Source organism: Triturus cristatus, chromosome 2_2 (assembly GCF_964204655.1).
Source record: "Triturus cristatus chromosome 2_2, aTriCri1.1, whole genome shotgun sequence".
Classification (NCBI taxonomy): domain Eukaryota; kingdom Metazoa; phylum Chordata; class Amphibia; order Caudata; family Salamandridae; genus Triturus; species Triturus cristatus.
In genome coordinates this window covers 968,421,460-968,438,147 of record NC_140582.1, presented here as the reverse complement: position 1 = coordinate 968,438,147, position 16,688 = coordinate 968,421,460, and the positions used below count along the sequence as shown (strand labels likewise).

General features: G+C 47.6%; 1 protein-coding gene across 1 annotated transcript in view; it reads left to right on the top strand.

Moving 5' to 3' along the window:
- LOC146863013 (ADP-ribosyl cyclase/cyclic ADP-ribose hydrolase 2-like) overlaps positions 1–16,688 on the top strand; it is a 234,883-nt gene that overhangs the window by 55,907 nt on the left and 162,288 nt on the right. The gene's annotated exons all lie outside the window — the stretch shown is intronic.

Here is a 16,688-nt window from a genome sequence, read left to right as displayed (position 1 = left end):
TGTGGGCCTAAAAGAGGTGTGTGCAAGTCAATTAAAATGACCCCACCAATACCCAGAAGTCAGGCTTTATTTGTGGGTCGAGAGGTAAGAGTGAAATAATTATTTAAGGGAAATGGAGCACCTCTAGTGAACAAATGTAATAGAGGTGAGGGTATTACTCTGCTGCTCTTTTAGGTGAGTATTCACTAATATGATCTTGGATTCGTTCCTGTAAGTAGTAGAAAGTATTACAATAAATGCACACCCTTTGAACTAGCTCAAAACACTTCCATCATTTTTCAATTTCTTGATGAGGCATCTTAAATTGTTAATACGGGAATATCCAATGTTTCTGTATGTCATGTGCAAGTAAATTACATAGTAGACCTATTACAAAAGTGCACCTTACTATTAATATCATGGTATAGTCAGTCCTTGTAACAATTTGTGCTATTAGAATCAGAATTCAGAGGAGGAAATTCCCTCTAGCAAGAAAAGGTATCAACTTCCTGCTGCCATCTTCGTTACAAGCTAAAAACCTACTGTGAAAGTCTGCTGGCAAAACAGGACTCAATGTATGAGAAAAAATAGGGAAAACCGTGTTTCAGAGACATTTATGGAGGGTGGTAATTTGTACAACTAATTTCTTTTGCTTACCAGTAATCAGATGTTTGCAAAACCCAACAGATGATATCTGTCAGCGAAGATGTGCCTGAAAGGATTAAACTCTTCTTTGTCAGTCCCTTTCCTTGCCACTCCAGTTGTGGCAGCCCCCGACGGCTGCAGGAGCCCCTCACAAACATGTTAATAAATGAGACTTTGTATCCATACAGACTCTCTCATGCCTTAGGGAAGAGGTCCCTATGCTCTCCCACTGGAACATGGCCTCGCCTTTAGTCCAGTGCACAGCATCGCACCCATCTTATAGACACCTGTTACCATTCCTGTTCTATTCCTGTATTTAAAGGAGTCATATGAGACCATCCATCAAACTCCCTAAATACACATTTTTCTGTCTTGTTTGAGACAAAAATTGTATATAAATTTTGTTCTAAATATGGTACTTTGTTCTGCAATCAAGGCTGAAAGGCCTCTGGGCTGCAGAGCTGTGTCCTGCAACCCGCTCCATGTAGCATTGATTTGATGCGTAAAATGATGCACAGAAAACCGAGACAAGATGCCACCCACCTTTCTGGCTGAATGCCTCAGTCGTTTTTAGGTCGAGGGACCATCCGGTCTGCCGAAGGCAGAACCGGAAGTCCGGAGATCTTATGTTTCTGAGAGTGGCTCTTTAGCCCGCCTCTCTTTTTGGCTCTCCTCCATTGGCTGGCTTCCTAAACAGAGGCCAGCCATTGGAGGAGAGAGCCGTCCCTCCAAATAGGCTCCGTCTTTTTCAGATTCGGGGGCGTGTTCCGTGCTGTTCTTTCCACTTTTTAGCCACGCCCTTTTTAGAACAGCAGGAACACGCCCTCGAAGCCGAAAAAGTTTGGAAGAGCATCCCGAGGAGTTCTGCGGAAGTATAGCGGAAGGGACAAGCAAAAGGTTCTGGCGTCAGATTAAAGGGTTCCGGTCGCAGTTCACCACCAGCGAGAGTCTTCTTGTAGAATCAGCCCAGAGAGCACGGGTGTTAGACCTGGCACCATTGGCGTGGGTCACCCTTCCATTTTTGTCTGTGCCTCAATGTGTTTTTGTGTTGGTGTTAGCTGCTCAGGGCACTGTGCCACTGCCATCCAGTGCCACAGTGCAAGTGCTCCCTATGGTAAAATGTATTATGTGAATTGACTTCCACGTTTGGTTTATTTGGTTTACTATCAGTCCCTAGTAGAGTGCACCAGGGGTTCCAAGGGCTTGTATATCCAAATGCTGCTAGTGGGCTTGCAGCACTGCTTGTGCCACTGTACTGCTCGATTTTTCCGGTCTTATTGTGTTGAAGGGTGATTTAGGTGACTTCAGTCTCTTTCCATTCAAGTCTAAGGGTTAGAGTAGTGTATAGAGCCTATTTATTAGGCACTTCGACATGATCCTGTGTTCTTCCCCATAGATCAGGGTTTGCATACATATCCTAGAGGATAGATTCGTTAGCATTAGGGGTAATCTGTTCTGTAGTGAGGGTATTTCATGGAGCCGTGCTGAATTCAGGCCTGGTAGGCCTTAAACGGGAGAGACTCCATCTTTCCTCCTGCTCTGGCAGCTTGGGATGTTTCTAGGTCATAGGCAGTGTTTTAGTTAGGAGGTGTTATTCGCTTGGAGAGAACCGGTTCAGGCCGGCCCTTATCGAAGGATTGTATTTTTCTTCATGCCGAAGACACTACATCAGGCCGGCCGGCTGGGAATGTGTCCTTGGCACGGGGAGGTACAAGAATTTGGTGGGCGGCAGGTTACGGGCTGGAATTTTCCATGAGGAAATGCACATCTATATTAGTAAAAGTTTGAGGCAGATACTGGCACTTGCTTCTAGTCCATAGGCGGCACCTGGCCGTTAGTAGTAAAGCTGCTACTTATTCCAGGGAAGACAGATGACAAACTTGGAGGTGGAGAAAAACCGAGAAATAGATATTCCAAAGAGAAGAGAGTAGCCGATGAGGAAGAGGTCCCAGTGACTCGGAGAGGGAGACGGGAGTAAACCCGTGATTGCGGAGGTGTGACTTCCAGGCGAAGCCGAGGCGCAGACGAGAAGGGAACCTAGATGACCATTGAGTGCAGGCTACATACGACCAAGGTGATGTCAACCCCTTACTATTAGAGTGTACAACTTAATCTTTCACTTTTCTTTGCAGGTTATGTGATATGTATTATGTTCCGTGAGTGTGCATGTAATAACTAAATAAAGTATTCAGTTTGTAGTAAAGCAATATGTGCTACGTGTTCTTGTGTAAGAGGGTAACCTATTCTTCTAGTCAGCTGTGACTTGACATGAACAGATGTTAATCCTGATCAGGTAGGTGGTAACTGAATAAGGGAGAAAGGAGCCCTTCGAACTGGGGAACAAGTTGTGCTCAACTAGCTGTCTTTGTGTGATCTGATATATAGTAACACTGATTCCCTTGTTGTATGCCGTGGTAATTATAGGATGAACTCGTGCTAAGGCTGCCGTCTGGGCAGGAAGTCCTGGGTCCGTTTGGGACCGCGAGGCTGTGGCTGCCGTCTGGGCAGGAAGTCCTGGGTCCGTTTGGGACCGCGAGGCTGTGGCTGCCGTCTGGGCAGGAAGTCCTGGGTCCGTTTGGGACCGCGAGGCTGTGGCTGCCGTCTGGGCAGGAAGTCCTGGGTCCGTTTGGGACCGCGAGGCTGTGGCTGCCGTCTGGGCAGGAAGTCCTGGGTCCGTTTGGGACCGCGAGGCTGTGGCTGCCGTCTGGGCAGGAAGTCCTGGGTCCGTTTGGGACCGCGAGGCTGTGACTGCCGTCTGGGCAGGAAGTCTGTGGCTGCCGTCTGGGCAGGAAGTCCTGGGTCCGTTTGGGACCGCGAGGCTGTGACTGCCGTCTGGGCAGGAAGTCTGTGGCTGCCGTCTGGGCAGGAAGTCCTGGGTCCGTTTGGGACCGCGAGGCTGTGACTTGTAGGTCTTGGTATATATAGTAGGAATTCCCTGTCCTTAGGTGGTACATATATGTGGTTATTTAGGTGTAAATAGGCCCTAGGGAGGGGGTAACGTTCTGGTTTGGGTTAGAGAGGCTCTGCTGAGCGGGTTCTATCTGATCCGAAAACCCAAGCAGAACATTTGGCGTCACGAACCGTTTACGAAACCTGTGTGCGTTGTGGTTGTCTTGTGTTTGCTTTCGGCGCGTGCGTGGTTTTGTTTGCATTTTATTTTTGTATATTTGTGTGTATAGTTTTTATTTTTCTTCCTTCTTTTCTTTTTCTTCTTTTCTTCTTTTTCCTTTTTCACAATGTTTTCTAGAAGGTCTAAATCTACTTTTAAGTTGCCCGTTGATATTCCCGGATGGGATTCAACGCCTTATGAAGCCTTGGCCCGTGAATGGGCTGATTCTACTGGTTTGAGTGAGAATTGGAATTCTTCTTTGGAGCTGGCAGAGCCGGCTAATGTGATTGCTTGTTTGCAGAAGGCACCCGTATCGAAGGGTGAGGAGATTCCCATTTTGGGGCGCAGAGGTTGGATTCTTTTGTCTGCATACAGGATTCTGCATGAGAGATTGTTGAAGTTACAGATATCTCTTAAAGATGTGGAAGCGCACTTTGTTGAGATTCAGAATTCTCATACTTTGTTGCGGTGTCAAAATAAGTTGCTTGCTGATAAACTTGAGACTTACCAAACTATTGCCGAACGGGCGGCTGTGCGAATTGCTCGTTATAAATACAAGAACAGGCGCGGTCGGGTTTCGACGCGAAAGGTGCGTCTGGTCGTGGCGACAGCCGGGCTGGATTGGAATCCTGATGAATGGGATGGTAATATCTGGAACTCGACTGATTCTTGTTCCTCGGGTGAGGAGCCTGCCAAGCGCGAGTCTTCTCGCTCCCGCCATGATTGTAAGTCTGCTTCTCGCACCTTTGATGGTGCACCCCGTGATTACGCTCGTTCTTCGAGTGGGATCAATGCTTCTTACACTGATTGTCCCTCTACGAGTACTGATCGGGCTCCTTGTGATGCTCGTCCCGCGGTTTCTGCGCATCCAGTTTTCCGTCGGAAGTTGCAGCAGTCTCCCAATGCTCCGCAGGGTATTTCTTTGGACTGTTTAGAAGACTTTAATCAGCAGGAAATTAGTGATATTTTGCAGCGATTTCGGCAGCGAGCTGGTGAGTCCTTGCTCACATGGATGGTGCGCCTTTATGAACTGGGCGCTGCTGGTATTATGTTGGATACTGGCGATTGTTTAAAGTTCTGTTCCTTGAGTTTGGATTCTACTGTGCAGGATCATTTTCGTAACTATAATGGTGTTGGTCAGATTTCTTTACTCCAATTGGCGACTGAGGGTTGTAATCTAAAATATCCTACTGAATCTGACTGGCCTGTGAATGACAAGCCGTGGTATACTTTGCGTGATGCTGCTCAACGTCTCAAAGAGGAGGTGATGAAAACGGCAATTTTTCTGGGTACTGCTGACAGGTTGCTTGATGGTTCGTTGACATCTTCTGTGTGGAACCGTATCATTCGATCTTCCCCTGTTGCCTATAAGCAGGTCATGATGACTTTATTGATTAATCAGACTGGTAACGTGTTATCTACGGTTTTGGAATCGGTGCGCCAACTCGGTGAGTTGGGTGAGTGGTTTAAACCTGAACGTCAGTCCCGGCCTGACACTCGTACTCCTGGTGAAAATAAACTTACTAGACGTGATATTTTTTCTGGTCTTCTGGCTGATGGTGTGCGGAGGGAGGACATTGATGGTGAGACTACCGCTCGTTTGTGGGAATTGTTTCGCAAACGTGGCTTGGATCGAAAGGAGGGTGCCCGGCGTGTTCGGACCACTGAGTGTGATCGTGGTGGTTCTGACGGTAGCGGTGATGACGACCGCCGTGGGCGCTCTGTTCATCGTGATGATCGACGTTCTGCACGTGATGTGTCCCCCCGTCGAGAGAGAGACAGGGAGAGAGAGGGGGAAAGAGAAAGGGGGAGAACTGACTATGTTTACAGCAGACGTAGAGATGATAGGGATCAATCCCCTGAGTTGAGGAGGAGAGAGGATCGTCACAGTTTGGTCGATCGTAACCCGCAGTACAATGCAGAAGATACGAATCCGTTCCGTACTGGGAATGGATATGAACAGGAGGTACCGATACCTAAGAAGCGTGAGAGTCTTTATCCTGATTTATCCTGGTATACAGAATGCAGTAAGAATGATTAGGAAAGAGGTCAAGCTCCGGTACACAGATGGGCTCACAGAGATAATAGACCCTATGTAGATATTGACATTTATTGGAGACATCGTAATATCCAAAGGGCCCGAGCATTGGTAGATACAGGAGCGGAGGCCACTCTTATTCATGGAAAATCGAAGAAGTTTACAGGTCAGCCTTTTACTATTACCGGATTAGGTGGAAAAGAAACCCCTGCAGTTCAAACTTTGCTTGAAATGAGAATAGGTAGAATTCCTAGAAAAGAGTATTCTGTACTAGTAGTGCCACTTCTAGAATTCATAATTGGGATTGATATTTTGAGAGGAATGACTTTGCATCTAGATGACGGATGTTACCAATTTGGAACAACGCATTATATATCGTCCAGACCTATACGGGTTGGTCGTTTAAGAATGCCCCCCATACAAGTTCCCCATGCGACAAAAGTGGTTTGTCAGAAGCAGTATTGTATTCCAGGTGGTCATGAGGAGATTAGTACCACTATTCAGGAGTTAGTGGATGCAGGAGTCATAACCCCAGTTACTTCTGCTTGGAATAATCCTGTTTGGCCGGTGCGTAAGCGTGATAACTCTTGGCGCATGACCGTTGATTATCGAGAGTTGAACAAGCACATACCCTCTTTGACTGTTGCAGTACCGGATGTTATTACACTAATTGAGAGAATCCAAAAGCATCCAGGTACATGGTACGCGTCCATTGATATTGCTAATGCTTTCTTTTCAATTCCGATTGCCCCAGAGTGTCAGGAACAATTCAGTTTTACGTGGAACGGGCGTCAGATGACGTTTAGAAGTCTTCCCCAGGGCTATGTGCATAGTCCTACGATATGTCACCGGCTGGTGGCAGAGCATTTGGCTGAGGTACCGGTTCATCCCCAAATTCAGATATGTCATTATATTGATGATGTTTTGATCCAAGGCGAAACACAAGTGGAAGTTCAGACCCAATTAGACAGAGTCATTGAGTGCCTGCGTGAGAAAGGTTGGGAAATCAACCCAGATAAATTGCAAGGTCCGTCCCAGGCTGTAAAATTTTTGGGTATTAATTGGCATGAAGGGCACCGTGAAGTGATCCCTCAGGTTAAACAGAAGATTCTTGATTTTGCAGTTCCTAGAAATAGGAAAGAAGCCCAGAGCTTCATTGGTCTGTTTGGCTTTTGGCGCCAGCATATTCCTCATTTGAGTCAAATATTGGCCCCCTTGTCACGCGTAAAAAGAATGCATTTGAATGGGATAAACCACAGCAAGATGCGTTTAGTCTGGCAAAAGAGGCAATTCAACATGCTCTGGATTTATGGCCTGTACGTGATGGTGACGTGGATTTGAATGTGTCTGTACAGGGCCTTTATGCAAATTGGAGTTTGTGGCAGAAACAAGGCAGGAGTAAAGTACCGTTAGGTTTTTGGACCAAAAAGTTACCTGATGCTGGTGAGCGTTACACACCCTTTGAGAAACAGTTACTTGCTTGTTATTGGGCTCTGGTGGATACCGAGCAATTGACTTTGGAACATGATATAGTTCTGCGTCCGGAAATTCCTATCATGCAGTGGGTTCTGAGTTCGCCGAAAACTCACCGAATTGGACACGCTCAAGAGGCGAGTGTGATCAAATGGAAATGGTACATACAAGACAGGGCACGTGTGGGCCCGAAAGGAGTTGCTTCTTTACATGAGCAGGTGGCGCGAGCGCCATCGACTGAGACTGAGAGTGAATGTTCCGTACCTTTAGCACAGGAGTCTCCTGTCAAGTGGGGTAAGCCTTTTGATGATTTGTCCGCAGCGGAAAGAAACCATGTTTGGTTCACTGATGGTTCAGCGAGGTTTATAGGGATGACACGGCACTGGAAGGCGGTGTCCTATAATCCGATCACACAGAAATTGTTGAGCACAACTGGTGAAGGTAAAAGCAGCCAATTTGCCGAGCTTTACGCTGTTTACCAAGTTTTGAAACAAGAGTTACCTGGTACATGTCATATTTTCACTGATTCTTGGTCTACTGCCAATGGACTGGCTGTTTGGTTGCCAACTTGGCATTCCCATAATTGGAAGTTACATTCCAAAGAATTATGGGGAAAAGAGTTATGGCAAGAAATTTGGGAGATGCTCCCACAGAGTACTGTTACAATCTTCCATGTGGACGCTCACACCCCGATAGATTCTCTTGACAAATTTTTTCATAACATTGCAGATGAGAAGTCTAAAATTGCTGAGGCAGTGGTGGACAGGCAAGATTCTGATATTGCGGGATTGGCGAAATGGGCACACCAGAAGGCAGGACATTTTGGAGAGAAGGCCACTAGCAGGTGGGCTGCTGATCGAGGAATTTATATTCCCTTAGATTTAATCAAAAATGTTATTTTACACTGCCCCGTTTGTCAGCATATCAGACGGCGTAAGGTGCCCCAAATTGTTAAAGGTCATTTACATCGCGGCAAACTGCCCGCTCAAATTTGGCAGATCGATTACATTGGTCCACTTCCCATGAGTAGGAATTGTCAATATGTTTGCACTATTGTTGATACATACAGTGGCCTGCTGGTAGCCCTTCCCTGTAAGCAAGCTACCCAATTGAATACCATTAAAACATTAGAATTAATTATGATGTACTATGGTGTGCCATTCCAAATTCAATCTGATAATGCATCCCATTTTCGTGGAAGATTGGTACAGGAATTCTGTGCGGAAAACAATATTGAATGGATATTCCATATCCCCTACTACCCACAGGCCTCGGGCCTGGTGGAGAGATTGAATGGCCTGCTAAAGGACCAGCTGCGTAAGTTAACGGATGACAAGTATAAAAATTGGCGAGACTTTTTGCCCCAAGCACTATTGATTTTGAATAATCGTCCTTTTTTAAATGCTGAATCTCCACTTATGCGTTTGTTTCCCCCGAATGTTGAGGCTATGCCTAATGAAATCAGAGAAACTGTGATGTATTGGGAAATTACTCCCGGAGCTTTGGCTCCATGTAGAGCGACCCCAGGGTCGGCAGGTTTAGACTTGCATGCTATGGATGACATTGTTATAAAAAGTAGAGATCGAGTCATCATAGAGACAGGTGTACAAGCAGAGGTCATTGCCACCGGTCAGGACAATACCATTTTGGTTATGAGACCAGGGAAAGATAGCTGGGAAGCGGTCCCGGCTGATAAATGTTATTTACGAGAATGATTAATGCCTGTATTTGGTTCTCTTTCAGATCATTCTTTGGATTGTTGCTGCAGGATGTGTCAGAGCCGGACTGTTTTCGGACTGGTACGACGAGAAAGGAGGGATCCTATCAACCCGGGATGAACTGGGAACCCGAGTGTTGCGTTCCTTCGCTGCATGGGATTCATCATCGAACTTTTGGACCGCACTCGCTAAGAGGGTGACTGACGCCCCTCACTTCTGTTTGACACCGATGAGATCTGTACATGATATTCTGGCGACCTGTCTGGTTGCTGTCCCCGCCTCATTGGAAACTTTAACTCATATTTTTAATGTCTCGAAGGCCCGTCCCAATATTCTCCTGGGTGATTTTGCTACCCATGTATATTGCCCCCTATGTATTGAATTGCCGAACGAGCAAACCCCCATCCAGTCCCAAATACTTACTTATAATATCACACAAGGTGATTTGTGCTTCTTTCTTACGTGTAATCCTAGTGCGATCTCTGAATATCTACGCCTCAAACTAAAAGGCGCCACTTCATTTACCGCTCACGAACGGACTTTGTGCTTTCAAAGGACACCGACCACATGTGTTTCAGTTCAGAACAATATGACTTGTAATAGTTTGGTAGTTACCCCCAGTCACTATCGCACGATGTTACTACCTGCCGGATGGCTTTTCTCATGTGGTAATACTTCCTGGCCATTTGTCCCTGCAAACATTTCCGGAGGCCCTTGTGCCATTACGAGACTCAGTTTGTTGATGTTCGCATCGCATCCGAATGCCAACTCTCGTGTGCTTCGAGATACTGTAATGTTACAGGAGGATTGTGACCCATCTTTGCATTTATATTCCAAGTCTGAATACCTTAGCTTAGCTGTTTCAATTATTGGTGTTCCTGCTTTGGCGGTTTATAATGCCAAATCTATTGGGAAAATGGCCTGCTGGATGGTGAAATCTATTAATCATACTTCTACAATTTTGTCTGACATGCTATTAGACGCCCAGGGTGAACGTAGGGCCATTTTGCAAAATAGGGCAGCCATTGATTATCTTTTGCTTAAACATGGACATGATTGCTCGGACTTCGAAGGTCTCTGTTGTTTTAACTTGTCTGACCATACACAATCCATTCGTGCTCACATCGACAAGTTGCGTGACTTAACAGAAGAAGTTAGAAAACACATTGACCAGGGCTGGTTTGACTGGCTCTTTAATTGGTTACCTGATATACACATGCTACGCCAAATATTAGGTGGTATTTTGATTGCTGTTGCTGTTTTGATTTCTATCTGTTGCTTTATTCAGTGTATTCCTTCATTACTTCAATTCTGCACACTTGGTACTAGACATAGATCAGTTAGCTTTGTTTCATATTATTCTTCCACAGATGTTAGCTCCATTTAATGAATGTATAATAGACTGAAGTCAAGGGTGAAATGTACTGCTCGATTTTTCCGGTCTTATTGTGTTGAAGGGTGATTTAGGTGACTTCAGTCTCTTTCCATTCAAGTCTAAGGGTTAGAGTAGTGTATAGAGCCTATTTATTAGGCACTTCGACATGATCCTGTGTTCTTCCCCATAGATCAGGGTTTGCATACATATCCTAGGGGATAGATTCGTTAGCATTAGGGGTAATCTGTTCTGTAGTGAGGGTATTTCATGGAGCCGTGCTGAATTCAGGCCTGGTAGGCCTTAAACGGGAGAGACTCCATCTTTCCTCCTGCTCTGGCAGCTTGGGATGTTTCTAGGTCATAGGCAGTGTTTTAGTTAGGAGGTGTTATTCGCTTGGAGAGAACCGGTTCAGGCCGGCCCTTATCGAAGGATTGTATTTTTCTTCATGCCGAAGACACTACATCAGGCCGGCCGGCTGGGAATGTGTCCTTGGCACGGGGAGGTACAAGAATTTGGTGGGCGGCAGGTTACGGGCTGGAATTTTCCATGAGGAAATGCACATCTATATTAGTAAAAGTTTGAGGCAGATACTGGCACTTGCTTCTAGTCCATAGGCGGCACCTGGCCGTTAGTAGTAAAGCTGCTACTTATTCCAGGGAAGACAGATGACAAACTTGGAGGTGGAGAAAAACCGAGAAATAGATATTCCAAAGAGAAGAGAGTAGCCGATGAGGAAGAGGTCCCAGTGACTCGGAGAGGGAGACGGGAGTAAACCCGTGATTGCGGAGGTGTGACTTCCAGGCGAAGCCGAGGCGCAGACGAGAAGGGAACCTAGATGACCATTGAGTGCAGGCTACATACGACCAAGGTGATGTCAACCCCTTACTATTAGAGTGTACAACTTAATCTTTCACTTTTCTTTGCAGGTTATGTGATATGTATTATGTTCCGTGAGTGTGCATGTAATAACTAAATAAAGTATTCAGTTTGTAGTAAAGCAATGACTTGACATGAACAGATGTTAATCCTGATCAGGTAGGTGGTAACTGAATAAGGGAGAAAGGAGCCCTTCGAACTGGGGAACAAGTTGTGCTCAACTAGCTGTCTTTGTGTGATCTGATATATAGTAACACTGATTCCCTTGTTGTATGCCGTGGTAATTATAGGATGAACTCGTGCTAAGGCTGCCGTCTGGGCAGGAAGTCCTGGGTCCGTTTGGGACCGCGAGGCTGTGGCTGCCGTCTGGGCAGGACGTCCTGGGTCCGTTTGGGACCGCGAGGCTGTGGCTGCCGTCTGGGCAGGAAGTCCTGGGTCCGTTTGGGACCGCGAGGCTGTGGCTGCCGTCTGGGCAGGAAGTCCTGGGTCCGTTTGGGACCGCGAGGCTGTGACTGCCGTCTGGGCAGGAAGTCTGTGGCTGCCGTCTGGGCAGGAAGTCCTGGGTCCGTTTGGGACCGCGAGGCTGTGACTTGTAGGTCTTGGTATATATAGTAGGAATTCCCTGTCCTTAGGTGGTACATATATGTGGTTATTTAGGTGTAAATAGGCCCTAGGGAGGGGGTAACGTTCTGGTTTGGGTTAGAGAGGCTCTGCTGAGCGGGTTCTATCTGATCCGAAAACCCAAGCAGAACAGCCACCCACCGAAGCAGCGGGGTAAAATGTGTCTAGGGTCTGCCACTGCAGAACCTGCGCGCGGTCTGGTACCGTCGCGCTGACTGAGCAAGTGTCCCCACTTACCAGTCCCTAAACCTTCCCTTAACTACATGTTAGTCACCCCTCTGGTAGGCCTAAGCGCAGGGTGCATTGTAGGCATAAGGTAGGACATGCCCTGATGTGTGTGGCATGTCTTAATAGTGAATTACAGCCATTTTCGTTTTTCACTATTGAAGGCTACCTGCTCTCCATAGGCCAGAATGGGCTGCTGGGATCGCTACACGCTGTGACCCCAGTGGACTCAGAGAGCATGGTAGAAAGTCATGTTTAGTATGCCTGAACTCGGGATAATAAAATACATCTTTTAGTAAAGGTTATTTTAATATCCTGGGTTTGCAAATGCTACTTTTAGAAAGTTAGCCTTTGCGTGCCTGTCTATCTCAGTCTGCCTCTGCTGTGTGTGTGTGTTCTGCCTAGCAACAGTACAGGAGCAGGGCTGGGGGATTCCAGGAGACAGGTTGTCTGCCAGGTGGTGGGTAGAGAGATTACACCAGGATGGGTGGGAGGAGTACACCCTGACTCTTGAATAGACCTGTGCTCTGCCCCCACAAAGCCGGCGCCGCCCCCTGTGGAGCGGCTGATGTCTCTGCCCTGCTGCTGAAAGGAACAAGCTGAGTCACCACAACAGAGTGCTCCAAAACTGGACTGAGCCAGGCCCAGGCCCCCTGGCGCTAAAGAACAAAAGAATCCCTGTATAAAAGTAGGAGCCTGGCTCCTAAGAAATCAGATCCAGATTGAACCACGAAGGAACTCTGCCCGACTAGAAGGACCTGGAAGAAGCTGAAGGAGGAATAACTTTCCCTGACCTGAGGGACTGGCCTGCAGTAGGTGCCTTGCTGAGGAAGGAGAGGAAAAAGACTGAAAGAGACTTTTGCACTTTGTTCTTCAACTATCTCCAAGGGCTTGGAAGAAGAGCTTGCCCCCTGAACTGAACCCCAGGACCAGTGGGTTCACCGTGTCTCCGCTCGTCTGAGAACTCAAGCCGTGTGCTTTCTCCCGCCGGAGTGCTCTGCGCACCTTGCCACCCCTCCTAGGGCCGTGACACCCAGAAGCCTGGCCGCCTCCCCTCGCCGAGAGCCCCGCTCTACCTGAGTCGCTCTGGACCCATCGAGGCTGGCCGCCCCGCTTCCCTGTCACCTGCCTGCCACTGGAGCGTGCCTGGTGCCCTCTCGCCCTCCCACCGGATTTCTAATTGGGAAGTGAAATCAAGCCTCGGACGGCCGCCCGTACGTCGTAACGTATCCGGCCGCCCCGCTTCACCTCCCAGCCTGAGTCTGACCGTGCCGCCCTCCGCAGTGACCTCCCGCACAGTCCGTGTCGGAGGCCCTGGGCCGCACCTGTCTACCGAGAGCCGCCCGCTGAATTCTTGATCCGGAAGACCCACGAGGTGCAGAACCTGCATCTCCCCTGAAGACTCGTCCAAACACATCGCACGTTCCCAGGTACAGTGAACTATCTATTGGACTTGGGGTCCGCAACGTTCTGATTTCCCCGTATCACTGTATCCCGGGTGCACTGCGCATCACCGTGACTGGACCGACTCAACCGAGCCCTGTGAAGCGCTCGTGATCGAATAAGTTACCAAAGACAAGAACAGTGCCTAATTATCATCTTGTGGCTTCCATTTCGCAACCGTTATTGATGGTCTTGTACATGCCTGCGTAACAAAGAATCTTTTATATAAAGCATCCGTATTTTTGATACAACTTACGCCTGGTGTCCATTTGTGGGGGATCATTGTGGTTTACTGTGTGTGATCATAAATGCTTAACTGACTAGCGCCCTGAAGTTTAGCCCTGACGGCTCGCGCCACACTACCTATAGGGTGAGCAGGGGTTGTTCTGAAGGGGTAATTCTCTCGCCCTGAATAGAAGAAGGGACCACTGCTTGTCACAAGTACCTACCTGTGCCAACCAGAGGTTCCCCATTCTAACAACGGGTAAAGTTTGTCAAAATATTCTTTCACCCTTCTGGAATGTCTGACAAACTCGACTGATTGATTGAATTGTATGTAATCTGTCATATATTTCTTTCACGAGCGTTACCTGCTACATTAGATTTTTTTTAGTCCTTCCTCTCTTTCAAGTGATTGGGGTGTGGTTTGTTTTCCGTGCGGACCGCTATAGTGGTGTTGGCGTTCCTGACAGGAGTGTACACATCACTTCGTTTTTTTAGCATGAGCACGCAGCTAGCCATCTCACTGGACATAAACAGGATCAATATATTGTAGCTATTGGAGATCGTGAACATTTCTTTGTCTAGTCTCTCACGTTTGTATGGGCAACGGAGCATTGTGTATCTTCCTGTTAAGACTTGAGCAACACTCCCTCTAAACACTCCCTCCATGTACTGCTCTGCTCCAGTGGGCGGTGCCTGATAACTCCGCGCGCACCAGACATAGAGAAAAGTGTCTGCGAGTCCCCATGCGATGCGACGGCCTTTGGCTGAGGCAGAGGTCGGAGCATGATTCGAGAAGAATCATAGAGTTAAGAGTAGGCGGCATTGAGATAGATTGTCTCCACAGGAGGAGCTGCAGGGGAATAGTGAGTAAGATAGCGGTAAGAGACCAGGGCCCTGAGTGATAGCCTGAGGGGGGCCTGTAGGTGAGTCACATTGAGTACGAGAGGGGGGCGGGAAAGAATATTGCATATATCTCTGGGTTGTTAGACTTCTAGTTAACGCCGGGAGCTGGAAACCGTACATAATAATAAAGTAGACGTGCTGTTTGTTTGGGTTTATGTTTTCAGGGTGGCGCGGGTAGGTGGGGGGGTCAGTCTGTCTGGTTCCGTTGTATGTTTGTGTATAGTTGTTATGGGTGGTCGTATCTATATTTCATAGGGTGCTGTCAGAAGTAGTATATATGTTCATTGTTTTGTTGATAGAGGGGATCATCTCCTATTACCATTGTATACTACTAGGTGAGATTGAGCCTAGAGGTCTAGATTATCTGTAAACTAATATGCAGGTCGGAGATGGATTCTCTGTCGTTGGGGTGCTACTAATGTGGAGTGAGTCTTGTATCTTTTCCTTGCGGGTTTCTTGTGTGTGGTTCTGTATTCTTCTCGAATGCTGTTCGCCTGGGAAGCTTGCTTCCCAGCAACCCATTGTGTCATACAATAATGATAAAAAAATAATGAGCAATAGCAATAGCTCTACCTATAATATTGCCGAGACCATTGCATTGTAAATGCTTGTTTGTCACTGCCTCAGTGGAGTTTACCTTAGCAGGCAACAAAAACTAAAGATTTTAGTCCACTGGTGGAGACAGCCCTTGTAGTTTGCCACATACAGAGCAGATGCTAGAAGGATGAATCCCCTTTTATATCTGCACATCTCTGAAGACTGCTCTTGGCAAAAGATTCTAGGAGCTGTAGTATCATAAGCGGAAGGGAGGGGAAAACTAGCTCCTGGTGCCCCTAGGCATGTAAATACACTTCTGCAGAATACAGCTCCTGCGTTGCCCTGAACGTTGATTGTATCTCTTTACGGGGTCAACCATAGTAGTGCAGCAAGCCCACCATGAAAGCAGCCGCTTACCACTGGATCTGAGGCCATCATGGGCATCATGAGGTCTGCGCGCTGTGCACAGTTGCAACATCACCTGCCAGCACCATCAACCGCAAGACAAGCCCACAGGTGGGGCTTGACAGGAACATGACTCTCAGCCGCACAGCATGACCATCAAGCCCTGGTCCCACGAATCCTCCTCCAGGTCACAGCCCTTCCACGAAGCAAAGGGCCACAGGCGGCTGCATTGCCAATCAGAGTTTAGGGTACGAACCACCTTGTTCTCAGTGTGTCCATCCATTGGAGTAAATGCATCACGTGCTGTGTGGCCGGGTCTTTGTGAGCTGGACCGCAAGGTTCACTGAGAGACACACGCGACCTTTAGAGGTTCAGAGGCAGACACGCCTAACGTTAGAGTGCACAGTGGGTTTGGGACATGATAATAATGCAGACGTTTGTGGATAGTCAAGCCCCGTCATTACCCAGGGCAAAGTGTAATATCCAGCTGTGCTGGTGTTCCGGTCAGCATTTGGCAGGCAGTGCTGCTGCCGGCCCCAGCAGTGTGACCTCATGGTCTCGCTCTCTGACTGCGTCACTCCTTCTGATTATGGGTTTATAGACAACATATAATTTTACGCTATTTGTCTTACAAGCTTTACCCTGCAGTATCGTGTCCGACGAGTCTACCAACCAAGCTATTCCTATTTTTAAACTATCGTGTCGACAGATTGGTCAGAAGTAAAAATCACAAACAATAGCGACCGGTTGTTTTGTTGCCTAGCACTTGGATAGTGCACAATCTGCCACGAGTCTGACTTCGCAGCGCATCTCAAAATGTTTCCATAGCAGACCGAAACAGGTTCACGCGGCCTCACTGCGTCACTGAACTCCGCCTCGTGCCACCTCAGATGTTGAAAAACCCTCCAAGTGGTTGCAAACTCGCTTGTTCCTGTGGGCACGAGGGCCGTGGTGATCTGTCCCCGAGTCTAGCACTTGTGCGAGGCTCAACAGTGCTGGATCTTGAGATACAGTCACGGGAATCACCCCGAAGCACCCTCTGACTCCCTCTCTTCCCCTCCCCATCGAAAGAAGCGTTCTGAAGTATTATGTGCCATCTTTTTTTACAACTATATA